At 36.1% G+C, this 18,040-nt stretch overlaps 1 non-coding gene across 1 annotated transcript; it reads right to left on the bottom strand.

Annotated features, from left to right (window-relative positions):
• Positions 1–381: 381 nt before the first annotated feature.
• Positions 382–484, bottom strand: LOC116550446. The gene has a single exon (XR_004268415.1). It is a non-coding gene; the product is annotated as a U6 spliceosomal RNA (small nuclear RNA).
• Positions 485–18,040: the final 17,556 nt, after the last annotated feature.

Raw genomic sequence — 18,040 nt, forward strand, 5'->3', positions numbered from 1 at the left:
GGTAGTTTTAAGCTTGTCTCTGAGGAAGCCTGGAAGTCAAATATTGACCTTTGAAAAAGAAAGAAATGAAATAAACTAGCAGTCTATGTATAATGTGCCGCATGAAGTCTGAAATTCCCCCGGAGACATGCTATACTAGCTTGTTATCTACACTGCTTAGTGAAAATGTATAGATTGACAGTTGTACATGGTTTAATAAGTCATAAAGTCTAGGTTTTAGCTATGTGATCGGTGGGCTGTAAAAGACTCCTCAGCAAACTTGTACCTTAGCATGAGTGAAGCTAATGAACTCACAGATGAAATCAGGTATCTGTTTTGAAAAAAAAAAAGATGCACAATAGTTGCACATATTTTGGGGGTACTGTGATATTTTGAAACCCGAAAAATATGGAATGCTTTATAAATTTTCATGTCATCTTTGTGTAGAAGCCATGCTAATCCTCTCTGTATCATTCCAGTTCTAGTATATGTGCTGCCAAAGCAAGCATGAAGCCAAAGCATCTTATATTTACCTTGGAGGTTTATAAACCAAAGACGAACCACATCCTATATGACTGAGATAGGACCCTACAGGGCTGCATTGATAAGTCTTGTTCCTCTGTGAATGTCTGCACTTTCTCTATGTGTCTGTAGCATATCTTTTACCTTTATAAAGCTTTACAAACTATGTCCTGGGGGTCCCATGAGGACTTTCAATTATCTGATAGTTTATGACTTCTGTAGCAGCAGTTGCATTTGGAGTCCGCAGCTGGTTTTAAATAAGAAAAAGAAGCAGCTGATGACAAACAACCTACTGGAACAGAATATAATATGAAAATAAAAGCAAACTGCACCTCCACTAAATAATGATTTCATACATTTGAAAACCACCATTTCCTATTGCTACAGAAGCAGAATCCTTGATATGAGATCTCAGAAAAGCCACCTGCTACCCACCAGCCACATAAATATCTTCCTAGTCATTATTCTAGGCGAATGAAATATGGATAAGAAAAATAAAATCATGGCATTCATGAAAAACTGAAGATGAGTATCAAAACAGTTTCACAAATGGAAGCACATTAAGTGACAAAGACAAAACCTGCTGAGAAGTAAGATTCCTGCCAGAATTTAAAATATAACAAAATAAGACATTGTAGATGTGAAAGAACATTTAAAAACAGAAATTTAAACTTTAAAAAGAGACAGGTAATAGATACTAAATGGGAAAAGACAAAGCTAGGGAAAGAAAATAATTCAAAATTAACTTGTATATTAAGCCTAAATATAAGATACACAAAGATAATAGAAATTACTTAAAATGTAGTAAATGACATCAAGAGGATAGAAAGGAGACCAAACGGGCAAACGATACAGTTAGAGAGGAATGAATAGAAGGTAGAAAGACAAAGAAGATGGAATGTACATAACCGGCAAAGAAAATCCAATTTCTATAGGATAAGAGTACCAAAAGAAGCAATAAAGAACAAAATATAACAAACAACCAAGCAAAGAAACAGAACTAATATTTTTTAAATTAGGATACAAAAAGCTCTCATTTTTACATATACCTGGCTCTGCATATAAAAAAGATGCACAGTGTGCCTGAGAAAATTGGCCTAGGATGCTAGATAGTAACACCATGTTCCTCACGTTATAAGATTTTAAAGAAAACAGGCAAAAATCATAGACCTCCAATCAAAGATGACAATGCACTGATAAAGCAAAGAAAATTATATTGACATCAGACTTCTTGAGAGGAACTTTAATGCAAGAAGATAATGGCAAAGTATTTACCGGACACACAGAGGAAAAAAATGTAAATCAATAATTTTTTATCCAGGCAAGCTTTCTTTCAATTTTGAAGATTTTAAGAAAATAATTTTAAACATGCAAGAATTTAAGTTTATGAGTCTTTCCTAAGCAATCTCCTAGAAAATACACGTAGACAAACATGAGCTAACTGAAGAGATGCTGTATAAAATTTTGGAATTAGGCATCGAATAAGTAAAACTCTATAGAGAGAAAGGAAGACATAGAGGAAGAAGGATGAATAAAGAGGGAGAGAGGAAAGGGGGCACTGAGATCAAATAACAGATATGTGCTTTATGAAATAGAAAGACAAAAGTAGGAACAGAAGAGAGAGAGAGAAATGGGAAATAGAATGTTATAGAAGATTGCCTAATAAGTAGCAGTTAGGAGTCAAATGATAACATTTGAATGCAAGAAACTTGTGTATATTTAAGAGTAAGAATAGAGCTGTAAAAAATATAATATGATTAATAAAGACTAAGTGGTGAAGAGGGAAGGAAGAGGAACCGAGTGAATATTTATCTGTTTCTTGTAGAAATCTATTGATACTCCTAAGGAAAATGGAGAGATACTCACTCAAAGGTAAACATTATAACTAAAATATAAACTTTTATATTGCTGAAAAAACATAACAAAAGAAAAAAGTAATTACATAGTTAATTATTATTATGTGTTTGTAGACTTAACTCATTCAAAGTAAAAAATTTCAGATAGAATGACAGCAAAATGCAACTTTGTATTGTATACAAGAGAACCATTTTAAGAAGTTTGAGAGGCTGCAAATTAAAGAATGGATGAATGAATAACAAGTAAAACAAAAAAAAAGAAAGCAGAGATAACTTCATATCAAAAATAAAGGCTTAAAGGTATTAAATGAGAAGAGCTATTATGTTATAATGTTATACTTTCACAACAAAGATGAAACAGATATAAATCTCTAAATGCTGTGTAATATGTAAACCATTTTTATAAAAGAGAATCTACAGATGATGCATTAGAAACACACTAAGATAGGAGAATTTATTGCAACAAAACTGTCTTGTCAAGAGTAAAAGGATTACGTGAATATCTAGATAGATTATATTTATAGCTACATAATTTATTGAGATATATGCCAAAATTGAAAGTATAGCTTCTGACCAATTGCACATGAAAAATTCTTGAAAAATACAAATTATAAATCATAAAGAATAACAGATTGTACAAAGTTGAAAAGGAAACAATATTTTCTGAAAAAAATACAGACTTTTACATAGAGATTCAATAACCCTCTATAAAATCTGATCTTATGGGATATAGTTAAAACAGTACTTGAAAGAAAATTTATAGCCAAAAATATTCATTTTATTTAAAAATGAAAGAATGAAAATAGTAAATTAAACATCCTACTCAAAATATCAGGAGCAGGAAAAGTCAAGCCAAAAGAAAGAGAAGAAAGGAATTCATAAAGATAAAAGAAGGAAAAAATTAATTAGAAAAAAAGTGATAATTCTTTAAAAGAAAAAAAAGGCCAGGTGCAGTGGTTCACATTCGTAATCTTAATACTTTGGGAGGCTGAGGCAATGGGATTGCTTGAGCCCAGGAAGTCAAGGCTGCAGTGAGGCATGATTGTGCCACTACAGTCCAGTCTGGGTGACAGAGTGAGAACCTGTCTCAAAATAAGTAAATGAATAGGCCAGGTGTGGTGGCTTATACCTGCAGTTCCAGCACTTTGGGAGGCTAAGGTGGATAGATCAGTTGAACTTAAAAGTTTGAGACCAGCCTGGCCAACATGACGAAACCCAATCTCTACTAAAAATACAAACATTAGCTAGGGGTGGTGTTACATGCCTGTAATTTCAGCTACTTGAGGGGCTGAGGCAGGAGAATCGCTTGAACCCAGGAAGGGGAGGTTGTGGTGAGCCAAGATTGCACCACTGTACTCCAGCCTGGGCAACACAGCAAGATTCCATCTCAAAAATAAATAATTAATGAAAAAACAAAAATAAAAACCAAAGCAGATGCAGTGGTACATTCTGTACCTATACTTCCAGCTGCTACTCAGGAGCCTGAGGCAGGAGAATCACTGGAGCCCAGAAGTTTAAGGCCGGCCTGGACAACATAGTAAGATCCTGTCCCTGAAACAAAGAAAGACAACTCAATAGACATTTCATCACACATCACACAACCACATTAGAAAAAAACAGGAAATAGATGACAAGAGTACAAAACCACCAAATCAATTTTTTTTATCTTGAGACAATAAATAAATTTTTAAAATCCACTACATGAAGTAAATCATTTTTTACAAAAAAAAAAAAAAAAAAGTTTGCTAATACTGAGTCCAGGCATGAGAGAAGAAACCAATTTTTTTTATAAAAAGAAAAAGTTATTAGTTATTAAGAAACAACATAGCATGATGGATTCACAGTGGAATTTCTCAAATCTATAAAGACTAAATAATCCTAGTGCTATTGTGGAGATTTCCAGACCATAATTTAAAAAAAAAAATTTTTTTTAAATGAGGAGTAAAACCTCCAAATTACTTTAAAGCAAATAGCTAAACCTGATAAATATTGTGCACAAAATAAAATTGGCAATCAGTTACACCTGCAAACACTTATGTATAAAAGTTCTAAATATTCAAAACACAAAAACATCAACATTAAAATAAGATATGTCATAATCAAGAGAATTTTCACCAAGGGGTGTAAGCACCCTTCAATAAAGTATTATCCATTAGTATAACCACTCATATTCTTATATCTAAGGATAAATATCTTGATAGTTTCTCAGATATGCTAAAAATGCATTTGACAAATAAATACTCTATTACCAATGAAATAATCAACAAATAGGAATTGATACACATATCATAAACACGACAAAAAATGTCTGTTTCTCGTTCAAAGGTCAGCATCTGACATTGCAGTAAATCACTGACAATAGTCAAAATCAGAAATGAGATGAGGTCGCCTTCTGGGTGTGGTGGCTCACACCTGTTTCAACATTGTATTAATGGCATTAGCCAATACAATAATATAAGGGAAAGCAAATAGAGGCTTAAAGACATAAAGGGAAGAATTAAAACTATTTGTAGATGATATATTATGCATCTAGAAAACCCAAGAAAACCAAAACAATAAATTTACCATTCTAACAGGATATAAAATTGACATACCAAAATAATTACCTACTTATCTGTAAATGATGACCAGTTAGAAGATATATGGGTAAGAAGAACCTATTTACAACAGATTTTTTTGAAGTACTTATGATAAAACATACAAAATATAAAAGCATACAAAATATAAAAACATAAATGGGGATAACTTGAACCATTTCTGAACACAATAGTAAAACTTGAGCAAGTTGAAAGAAATAACCATAATCTTGGAGAATAAAATCCAGCATCATGAAAAAGATATTAATTTTCCTTTATTTAACATGAACATTTAACACAAACTCAATACAAATACCACCAGTGGCTGTTTTTTCTTGTTTTGAAATTAGACATCTTAAGTACAGTAAATGTTATTGTTACCTACCCCTCTTATACCCAAACTTCATTCCTTCTTTTCTCTTATACTCTAATCCACTCTAATCTCAGCAAATCCCAAGTTTTCAGTTCCAAAATACATCTCAGATGCATCACTGTGTTCCTTCTCTAATGCCAGCATCTAGATCCAAATTGTCATCTCCTGTCTGGATTTTAGTGGTAGTGATAGCAGTGATGGTCCATCTGGAGTGGCCACTGCCATGTCACCAGCTGCAATGGATGAGGTGTGGCCAGTGCTGCCTGATTCATGGAGTCAGTGGGAGCTAGGAACAGGTGGAAGCCCTATCCCCTTCCAAGTTGGAGAGGCAGTATCTCCGCTTTCTTGGGTATAGCTGCAGCTGACCAGCTGTGGCTGCCAACTCAGGAATCTCTGCACCCTCTGAGGCCTAGGAAGCCTATCTGTCCCACAAACTTGGAAGTGCCTGCTGCCACTGCCTAGCCTCTCCCCTCTCCTGGTCCCTACTCTAATTTCAGAGCAAAGTTGTAGCTGATCCCCTGCTTTGTAACAACCTGGCCAGTTGTGTGCTCACTGGGGCAGTGCTGACATGACAGTCCCCTGCCATCTCAGCCCACTCCGGACTTTGGGCACCAACAAGAAAGGGATGGAGGCTGAGGGGGCACTAAAGGCAGTTGGGTATAGGCCTGCATGCACACCTTGGCATAAACAGCCAGGGTGCTGTGGGCACCATAGATGGTGGGTTAATGGTGGCAGAAACCAGATAGGTTCCTGGGCAGAAAGGGGTAGGATCCCTGTGAAACCCCACCTCAGGCCAGGGATAGCCTAAGGCCTGGAGGCCAGGCTGCCAATTCTGCGGAGCAGGGTGAAAACTTATAATGCTTTTTTTTTGGCCTGCCCAAGGCCATCCATGGACCAATTGGCATGTACTTCCTCCCTTCTGAAGGCCATAAAAACCCTGGACTCAGCCAGACTCAGGCAGATGATGGGAGGACCTGCCTGCAGAGAGAAGCTACCCACTGCGGGTCTCTTCTGACTTGTTCTGTCACTCAGTAAAGCGCCTCTTCACCTTGCTCACCATCCTCTTGTCCATGTACTTGAGTCTTTCTGGACTTGGGACAAGAACTCAGGACCCACCAAATGGCAGGGCTTGCCTGCCACATTGTGGGTGACAAGAAGGAGAGAAGAGCTGCAGCCACATTGCAAGTGATGAGAAGGAGAGAAGAGCTGCAGCCACCTTACAGGTGATGAGAAAGAAAGCATAGAGGAGGAGAGAAGAGCTGTGGCCACAACACAGGTGATGAAGAGAGAGGAGAGAAGGAAAGAAGAGCTGCAGTCCAGACCTAGGAGCTCGCCAAGCCAGGGCTGAAACATTCTCTTTGGGGTTCTGTGATTCCTGGCATCTCTAAACTTCTGGGCATCACCATGTTTCCTAGTGCCAGCCGTAGAAGCTGCTTGTGATACACCTGGTCCAGCCACAGCCTCACAGGGAGCCAGCACCCATGCTGGTGCCTGGAGCTGCTCGCCCTGCCATAGCCAGCATGCCTATTTGTGCGCAGTAGCCAGATTCCATGCTTGCTTGTTCACACACCCCCTCACCACTCCATGCCTGTCTCACCCTTGCCAGATGTGGGATCCAGGCCAATGGCATGAGCCAAGCAAAGCCTGCCAGGCCAAGTGTGGGGAAGAAGTTCAGTGGGCCCAAGCCAAAGTCAGGCAACGGTTCCACTGACCACAGAGGTTTCTGGCTGGAAAAGTGACACCCCAAGGATCCCATAACAGTAGCCTTTTAAGTGGTTCTCCTGAGTCTTTTCTTCTCCAAATCCTTCGCCATAAAACAGTGGCCAAAATATTTTTTTAATATAAGATACATTACTCTTCCATCTGATACCTTCAGTGACTTATCATTGAAGTTAAAATAAAATACTTGGTCCTTCTTTAACTCTTACAGTTCATGTCATACATTCTTTCTTCAAAAGTAGGTCGTTCATTGACCATGCCAAGCTCTTAACCATCATGGTTCATCTTTCTTGTCTCTACTGAAACCCCTTCTTCCATAAATACTCACATTGATGCTCTTTTCTTCTTGAAGAAGCTTTTCTCACTAATGCATCTCAAACTTTCCCTTTCCACAGACATATCCCAGAGGAATATGTCTATTCCATTACCTTATTTATTTTTCTCATAGCATTTATCAAAATCTGAATTTGTTGGAGTTATCTGTGGATTCATTGTTTATTTCCATATATACACACATTAGAACATATTATTTTTCATGGCTCAAAATGTTTCTCCATAGAAACATTTCTGCCTTATTCATCTGCCTCCAGTTTTAAGATCATATCTAGCCCATACTAGACACTCACTAAAATGTTTATTTAAGTAAAAATTCTTTCTGTTACTACTTAGGCCTGTGGGAAACAAACATGTACTGAACAGTATTGAACGCATGTTTTCTGAAGCTTTTACATGCAAGTAATGGGTACATGATATTAAAGAGGAAAACACCCAATTAGTTCATGATGATGTGTTCATATTGTTCCCTGGGTCATGATTCCTACATAAATGAATATCATTAGCCATAAGTTAGAAAAAAGAAACACTCATATATTTCAATATAAATATTACCACCACATAGCTAAAAAAAATCTAATATTTGTCCAATCACATCAATACCCAAAAATACAATACTGTGTAAAAAGATCTTGAAAAGAGAAATGATATAAGAAAAATATAAAGGTATTAGCTAAACTAAAATGATAATTATTTCTGAATTTTAAATAGAAACAACAATTTCCACACCACTCTGATTTTTTTTAATATAAGAAGAACCAAATATAAGTAGTAAATAAAACAGCCTTACTCTCAAAGGAAATTCATATTCCTCTAAAGCAACAGGAATATCTGATTCAAAATGTCATGATCAGTGTGGAAGTCTCTCCACTCACATACACATATGTGCAGACCTTAGCTATGGCTGCATCAGATTCTGTGTGGCCAGGCTCACATTGTTGCATTCCCAGCATCAAGTATGTACAGCATGCGCACAGTGCAAGGCAGGATGATATTGCCTCTTCTGGTATTCTCTTTTAAGAGAACAAAAATCCTTTCTCAGAAGTCTCTCTCAAGCATTTTTCTTATGTCCTTTTTACCCGAATTGGGTCACATGTCATCAGGGAATGCCAGGTACTGTTTCAGTTAGCCTTGTCTCCTTGGCCAGTCACTGGTCACGGATGTGAGGAGTTACTTACCCTTAAACTAATCAAGCCCATTCTGAGAGTCCAAGGACAATTTCACCTGATACAAAACAGCCACCCGGATAAAGAATGAGGGACAAAAACTCTTTCAGAAGACAAATGGATGGTGACTTGGGAACTGACATTTTTCAGTAAAGTCTACAATAATAAATTCCAACTTCTGATCTCCCATATCATAACCTCTTTTCACCCATCCCATCACTGGCCCACTTAAGTTCCTATCTGTCTGTTATTTAATAATGATCTCAACAATTCTGGAGAGCCTTTCTGGTAATATATTCTCATGCATTCTGTGATAATCACGCAAGACTAACTCCTAACAAAGTCACAGAAACGAAAGCTTTGAAACTCAGTAACCTATTGTGTTTTCACAGGGATGAATGATCAGAAACTATTTGAGGAGTAAGCATTCAGTCACAATGGCTGAAAGAATAAAGATTATAAAGTAAGGATGGCAATTGTCCAGCAATTATCTGGTCTCAATTGTTTCCTGAGATTTTGCCATTTCTGTTTGCAAAGCAGTAATTGACATTGTTTAGAGGAGACAAATCATTTTGCATTTTTCTTGGCAGCTTTAAAATGACAAAACAAATTTCCTATAAGACCTCGTTTTTTCTTCAAGTCTGTTTCTTGCTGAAATTAAATATCTATGTTTTACAGTCATTATGAGTCATAAAACAATGCCCAAATACTGACTGCTAAAATATTATCTACAAAAACAAACTGAGTTTTTCTAAAGATCTGAGGTCATTCAATGACATTTACCTCCAGATGACAGTAATATCCTCAGTTTTCTAGATGGCATGTATCTTTTAACGTCATAATGCTGATTGCTGCTAGCTAAATAATTGACCCACCTGGAAGCTAGGCAATTGAATTATTACAAGGTTTTGTGGTATTTAAGCTTTAAAAGATCAACTCTATTAAAACTAAAAAACAAAACTGTGATTTAAGAGTAATATTGAACATTTATTGAACATCTATTATCAGTTAGGCATAGTATTAAGAATTAACAGAATATAAGTATAGGATAGGAAATTATTAGCCTACATCTATATATTACAAAATATGGATAAAATGTCTTAAGTGCCTCCCTGCAAGGACTTAATGTGAGGGTGTTTTTGCCTTTGTTTTCAAAAAAAGTGGCTTTCCAATGAAATAGTCTCTATATACAGAACTTGTTTCATAAAGCATAGCATCAATAAGGAAACAACTCTGGATCAGGTGCGGTGGCTCACGCCTGTAATCCCAGCATTTGGAGAGCCTGAGGCGGAAGGATCACCTGAGGTCAGCAGTGCAAGACCAGCCTGGCCAACGTGTTGAAACCTTGTCTCTACTAAAAATACAAAAATTACCTGGGCATGGTGGTGGGTGCCTGTAATCCCAGCTGCTTGGGAGGCTGAGGCAGGAAAATTGCTTGAAACCAAGAGGCAAGGTTGCAGTAAGCTGAGATCACGCCACGGCACTCCAGCCTAGACAACAGAACAAGACTCCACCTCAAAAAACAAACAAACACAAACAAAAAACAAAACAAAACAAAAAAACTCCAAATGATATTTTGGAGTGGTGTTTAATTTTTTTGAAAAGTAAACCTGTTTTATTTATTTATTTTGAGATGGAGTCTTGCTCTGTCACTAACGCTTGAGTGCAGTGACATGATCTCATCTCACTGCAAACTCTGCCTCCTGGACTCAAGCGATTCTCCTGCTTCAGCCTCCCAAGTAGCTGGGATTATAGGACCCTGCCACCATGCCCAGCTAATTTTTGTATTTTTAGTAGAGATGGGGTTTCACCATGTTGGCCAGGCTGGTCTTGAACTCCTGGCCTTATGGTCTGCCCACCTCAGCCTCCCAAAGTGCTGGGATTACAGGTGTGAGCCACCGTTCCCAGCTGTTATTTTTGTAACTAAAATAAATAAAATTGAAATTCGAAAATGTGATGTATTTATAATAAATGACAAAAGATTAATAAATATTTATAAGACATGAAAAAATAACTACTAATATCTTTCATTGCTAAGTACAAAAGAATATTTGAGCTGGGTTTTTTCAGTGATAGGCCTTTACCAAGCATTACAAATAAAATGGTGTGGAGGGAAGGAATTACATGTATGTATGTCGGTTATTAATATAACGAGAAATGTATTGAAAGACAAAACTCATCAGGGTAAGATAATAGAATAACTTTTTCTATTAGAATGTGAAAAGCTTATAGTGAGAAATATAATGTGTTAAGTCATTGAATTCAAGGAAATATCTCCAAGACATTATTGAAAAGCAGATAAGAACAGACAGCTAACACAGCTGCAGTTTGATGCAAGGGAGAATAAAGTAAGAATTATGTCAGCCAACTTCATTCAGCAGAGCTCTGGAGAGGCTTCTGGAAGGAGACAAAGCAGTAGGTAACAGAGGAGAACATGAGGTGAATGAACCTGGGTTTGGGAGGAAAAGGTTGCACTATGCCCCAGTGTCTAGGAACGCTTAGGGTTCTGCAGACTCAGTTATGAAAGAAAACACGAAGTTCCAAGGTGACCATTTAGAGAGTTGATAAAAAATTAGAAAACATGCATATTTTGTGATTTTCCATGAGATAATGCTATACAAATGTTCAGTCAGAGTCTGGGTTGAATTTCCCTTTGAAAACAAAACTCTGAAGCACAAAAGAGTTTCTATTGTAAAAAATAAATTCTATTTCCATAAAATTAAGCCTCAGTAAGTATTACCATTAATCTAATGCTAGACTTGAGTGTTCATTTATATATCAATAGTTGTAGCAGTTCTTTTAAAAATTAATATATAATAATTCTTATTTCATTTGTGAGAAAACCAACTGTATAAAATACCACAAAACACTACAAAAATAGTGATTATAATCTTTTCAAGTTTATAAAGGTTGTAATAGGTTTATGACACATAATCTGTTTCTATTCATATTCTTGAAAAGCAATGTGCCTGAATATATGCACACAACTAATCTTTTCTCATAAAATTACAGATGCAGTATTACTTTAAAAATCTAGGAAGCTGTGAATAACTTGTTAATATACTGCAATTAAAAGTGTACCTCCCGGCTTATACCCCTGGCATTAAATAATCATTACTTAGCATTCACAGATTAAAAAAAAGTTGTGTTTTCAGTAGAAACTCCCTGAAAAAGATTCAGTTAATTGCTGAAATATTTCTGAGGAAACAGTAAAATATAGTTCATACAAATTACAGAACAAACGTGCAAACTGGAGTTTTTGCTAACAGTCATTATTTTGTATTTACCAAAATTCTTGGTATTGTATTAAATTCAGAGTTTTCCAATAACCACTGAGAAATGAACCATTCTCTAGCCATTTTAGACATTTAGGCATTTAACCCAAATCATCTCATAGATTTATAAATTAATGTTCAGTAATACATCTTTCATTAATGGATGCTTCTCTGGATAAAAATATCTGAGGTTAGATGGATGAAGCTACTAAAGACAAAAATAAAACACAATAATATGGTAATAATCTTCTTTGTAAACTGTTTAGACTCCTTCAGATGTATATAAACAGGCTTAAATGCCTGAATACTATTGCTGAATTGAAATTTTTAAACGTTTTTTAGAAATTTTCACCTTTTATTTTAAGTTCAGAGATACATATGCAGAATGTGTAGGTGTTTTACCTATGTGAAAAGTAAATATGTGCCAAGGTGGTTGTCGGCACAGATCATCCCATCACCCAGGTGTTAAGCCCAGCATCCATTAGCTATTCTTCATGATCATCTCCCTCCTCCCACCCCCTGCCCTTCAATAGGTCCTGTTGTGTGTTGTTCCCCATCATGTATTCATGTCTTTGCAACATTTAGTTCCCACTTATAACTGAGAACATGTGGTATTTGGTTTCCTGTTCCTGCTTTAGTTTGCTGCAGATAATGGCCCCCAGCTCTATCCATGTCCCTGCAAAGGACATGATCTTATTCCTTTTTATGGCTGCATAGTATTCCATGGTGTATATATACCACATTTTCCTTATCCAGTCTATCATTATTGAGCATTTAGTTTGATTCCATGTCTTCACTATTGTTGAATCGTGCTTCAATGAACATACATATCCATGTGTCTTTGTAACAGAATGACTTATATTCCTTTGAGTATATACCCAGTAATGACATTGCTGGGTTGAATGGTATTTCTGCCTCTAGGTCTTTGAAGAATTGGCACACTGTCTTCCACAATGGTTGAACTAATTTACACCCCCACCAACAGTGTGAAAGCATTCATTTTTCTCCACAATCTCACCAGCATTTATTATTTTTTGACTTTTGAGTAATAGTCATTCTGACTGGTGTGAGATGTTTTTGTTTGTTTTTTCTTGTAAATTTGTTTAAGCTCCTTATAGATGCTAGATATTAGACCTTTGTCAGATGGATAGTGTGCAAATTTTTTCTCCCATTCTGTAGGTTGTCTGTTTACTCTGTTGATAGTTTCTTTGGCTATGCAGAAGCTCTTAGTTTAATTGGATCCCATTTGTCAATTTTTGCTTCTGTTGCAGTTGCTTTCAGTATTGTTGTCATGAAATCTTTGCCCATGTGCATGTCCTGATTGGTATTTCATAGGTTTATTTCTAGGATTTTTAAAGTTTTCGGTTTTACACTTAAGTCTTTAATCCATATTGAGTTTTGTTTTTTTGTTGTTGTTGTTGTTTTTGTTTTTTTGTATATGGTTTAAGAAAAGGATCCAGTTTCAAGTTTCTACATATGACTAGCTAGTTCTCCTGGCACCATTTATTAAATAGGGAATTCTTTCTCCATTGTTTTTGTCAGGTGTTTAGATGATCAGATGGTTGTAGGTGTGGGGGCTTATTCCTGGGTACTCTATTCTGTTCCATTGGTTCTATATGTCTGTTCTTGTACCAGTACCATGGTGTTTTGTTTAATGTAGCCCTGTGGCATAGTTTGAAGTTGGATAGCATGATTCCTCCAGTTTTGTTCTTTTTGCATAGGATTACATTGGCTATTTGGGCTCTTTTTTTGGTTCCACATTAATTTTAAAATAAAAATAAAATAAATACAGTTTCTATTTTAAAATAGTTTTTTTTCTGATTCTGTGAAGTATGCCATTGGTAGTTTAATGGGGGTAGTATTAAATCTATAAATACGCTTGGGGAGTATAGACATGTTCATGATATTGGTTCTTCCTATCCAGAATGGAATAATTTTCCATTTGTTTGTTTCTTCTCTGATTTCTTTGAGCAGTGGTTTGTAGTTTCCCTTGAAGAGGACCTTCACTTCCCTTGTTACATGTATTTCTAGGTATTGTATTCTTTTTGTGGAAATTGTGAATGGGAGTTCATTCATGATTTGGCTCTCAGCTTGCCTGTTGGTATACAGGAATGCTCATGATTTTTTCACATTGATTCTGTATCCTGAGACTTTGCTGAAGTTCATTATCAGCTTGCGAAGCTTTTGGGCTGAGGCAATAGGGTTTTCTAGATATAGGATCATGTCATCTGCAAACAAAGATAGTTTTACTTACTCTCCTCTTACTTGAATAGCCTTTATTTATTTCCCATACCTGAGTGCCCTGGCCAGAACTTTCAATATTATGTTGAAGAGGAGGGGTAACACAGGGCAAACTTGTCTTGTGCCACTTGTCAAGGAGAATGCTTGCTTCCAGCTTTTGCCCATTCAGCATGACATTGGCTGTGGGTTTGTCATAAATAGCTCTTATTATTTTAAGGTATGTTCCTTCAATACCTAGTTTATTGAGAGTTTTTAACATGCAGTGATTTTGAATTTTATTCAAGGCCTTTTCTGCATCTATTGAAATAATTATGTGGTTTTTGTCTTTAGTTCTGTTTATATGATGAATCACATTTATTGATTGCCGTATCTTCAACCAGCCTTGCATAGTGGGGATGAAGCCTACTTGATCATGGTGAATAAGCTTTTCAATGTGCTGCTGGATTTGGTTTGCTAATATTTTGTTAAGGATTTTTGCACTGATGTTCATCAAGGATATTGGTATGAAGTTTTCTTTTTTTATTGTATCTCTGCCAGGTTTTAGTATCAGGACGATGAAAGCCTCATGAAATGAATTGGGTAGGAGTCCCTTTTTTTCAATTTGTTGTAAAATTTCTGTAGGATTGGTACCAGCTCTTCTTTGTACATCTGATAGAACTCAGCTGTGAATCCATTTGGTCCTGGGATTTTTTGGTTGGTAGTCCATTTATCACTGCCTCCATTTCAGAACTCTATTGATCTATTCAGGTATTCAATTTCTTCCTGATTCAGTGTTGGGAGGGTGTATGTGTCCAGTAATTTATCCATTTCTTCTAATTTATGTGCCTAGAGGTGTTTATAGCATTCTCTGATGGTTGGTTGTATTTCTGGGGGTCAGTGGTGATATCCCCCTTATCATTTCTGATTGTGTCTGTTTGGTTCTTCTCTCTTTTCTTTTTTATTAGTCTAGCTAGCATTCTATTTATTTTATTAGCTTTTTCAAAAAACCAGTTCATGGTTTCGTTGATTTTTTGAAGGCTTTTTTGTGTCTCTATCTCTTTCAGTTCCCCTCTTATTTTGGTTATTTCCTGTCTTCTGTTAGCTTTGAGGTTTGTTTGCTCTTGCTTCTCTAGTTCCTTTAGCCATAATGTTAGGTTGTTGATTGGAAATCTTTCTAAATTTTTGATGTGGGTATTTAGTGCTATAAATTTCCCTCTTAACACTGCATTAACTGTGTCCCAGAGATTCTGCCATATTTTATCTTTGTCTTGATTAATTTCAAAGAACTTCTTGATTTCTACCTCTATTTTATTATATACCCAGGTGCCATTCAGGAGCAGGTTGTTCAATTTCCATGTAGCTGTGTGGTTTTTTGTGAGTTTCTTAATCTTCAGTTCTAGTTTGATTGTGCTGTGATCTGAGAGACTGTTATGAAGTCAGTTCTTTTGCATTTGCTGAGCACTGTTTCACTTCCAACTATATGGTCAATTTTAGAGTAAGTGCCATGTGGTGATAAGAATAATGTATATTCTGTTGTTTTGAGGTGGAGAATTCTATAGGTATCAAGACCACTTGATCCAGAGATGAGTTCAGATCCTGAATATCTTTGTTAATTTTCTGTCTCAATTATCTAATTTTGTGGGTGGCATGGTAAAGTCTCTCACTATTATTGTGTGGGAGTCCAAGTCTCTTTGAAGGTCTCTAAAACCTGTTTTATTAATCTGGCTGCTCCTGTATTGGGTGCATATATATTTAGGATAATTAGCTCTTCTTGTTGAATTGCATGCTTTCCCAATATGTAATGCCCTTCTTTGTCTTTTTTAAAAATATTTTTTGGTTTAAAGTCTCTCTTGTCAGAAAGTAGGATTGTAACCCTGTTTTTTTTTGTTTTCCATTTGCTTGGTAAATTTTCCTCCATCTCTTTATGTTGAGCCTATGTGTGTCTTTACCCATGATATGGGTCTCTTGAACAAAACAGCATAACAATGGGGCTTGATTTTTTTTAATTCAGCTTGCCATTCTTTGTCTTATAATTGCAGTATTTAGTTCATTTACATGTAAGGTTAATATTATTATGTGTTAATTTGATACTATCATTGTGATGCTAACTGGTTGTTTTGCAGACTTGCTTATGAGGTTGCTTCATAGTGTCACTGGTGTGTGTTTTTTGTAGTGGCTGGCATCAGTTTTTTCTTTCCATATTTAGTGTTTCCTTCAGGAGCTCTTGCAAGGTAGGTCTGGTGGTGACAAATTTCCTCAGCTGGGCAAGATGGCTCACGTCTATAATCCCAGCACTTTGGGAGGCTAAGGCAGGCAGATCACAGATTCAGGAGTTCAACACCAGACTAGTCAACATGATGAAACCCTGCCTCTGCTAAAAATACAAAAATTAGCTGGGGCATGTTGGTGAGCACCTGTAATCTCAGCTACTCAGGAGGCTGAGGTAGGTGAATCACTTGAACCCAGGAGGCGGAGGTTGCAGTGAGCTGACATCACACCACTGCACTCCAAACTTGGGCAACAGAGGGACTCTATCTCAAAAATAAAAGCTGGAAAATGTGCAACAGACACATATGACTATGTTTTTTAAAAAGGCTAAAGATTTTTAAAAAATAAAATCCAATTTAGGAAGTTTGAAAAAGAATCGCATAATAAATCAAAAGGAAGTAGAAGAAAGGAAATAAAAAAGTAGTTAATTCTAAAATAAAGATAACATAAAAATAAGCCAAAAAGCTAATAAGTGATGTCTTAAAATGATTACTAATTTGATAACTAGCTGCAAAATGGATTGTGAAAAGTATATTACATGATATATTAATAATGAATAAATAGAATGATGTATTAGTAACAAATCAAGTAACAGCATAAATGGAAAAATAGTTCAATAACATAAAATATTTACACAAATTGAAAAAACTAAAAAAATGCATAATTCCTAGAAAAGCATAAATTTTCAAAATTATTCAGGAATAAACAGGAACCCTGAATAATCCTATTCATTTTAGAGTAATTTAATGCATAGTTTATATGCCTTCCCAGAAAGAGAACTCCAGATTAGGAATTTATTACTGGTGAGCTATACCAAATATTCAAGAAATAGTTTGTTGTGATCTTACACAAACCCTTTCAGAGAGTAGAAAGTTTCCTAATGGTTTCATACAATGTGATAGACTGAATTCTAAGATGCCTTCCCAAAAATCCCATGGTATAATTCCAGAAAACTGTTAAATATGATTAATTTTACTAGTTATTGGACCTTAAAATAGCAAAACTATTCTGAATTATTTAGATAGGTCCATGTAGTCAAATGAGCCTTTAAAAGCGGCAGTGGAAGGCAGAGAGATGCAGCAGCAGAAGGCAGAGAGATGCAGCAGAAGAGGACTTCAGGTTTGAAGTGCTAAAAACATTCAATAAGCTGTTACTGGCTTTGAAGAAGGAGTGGACCATGAGTCACCTACAAGCAAGCAGGCAGCCTCTAGAAACAGAATGATCCCTGGCCAACAGCCAGTAAGCAAACAAGGATATTTGTCCTATGATCACAACAGAAGGAAATAAATTTTGCAACTACCAAAATTAACCTAGAAGTGGATTCTACCCCAGGGCTACCAGAAAAGTAGCTGACACCTTAATTTTAACCCAGTGAAACCCAGAGCAGAGAATCCATCCATACCATTCCTGGATTTCTTATCTACACAAAACTGTGAGACAATGAGTATGTGTTGTTTTTAGCTCTGTACCTAGTTCTACCCTCATGGAAAGCTATTAGAGAAGAGAAAAACAAATGAGGAACTTGTCCCCACGTAAGTTGCTTCTCCAAGCTTGTATTTTCATCCACAGTCTGTCTAATTATGTCTATTTTTCAGAGTTTCTAGGTAGTTACCTTTTGTATTTTATCTGGAATTTTTCATGATAATCACTGGGAAACAGGTTGTAGTGAGTCCAGTTCATCCTAGTCAGAACTGTAAATATTCTGTCTATTCTTACTTGATAGAGGCCTGTTAGACCTTCTCATTCAATTATT

The sequence above is a fragment of the Sapajus apella genome, unplaced genomic scaffold (assembly GCF_009761245.1).
Source record: "Sapajus apella isolate SASKATOON/1434 unplaced genomic scaffold, GSC_monkey_1.0 scaffold7, whole genome shotgun sequence".
NCBI lineage: Eukaryota > Metazoa > Chordata > Mammalia > Primates > Cebidae > Sapajus > Sapajus apella.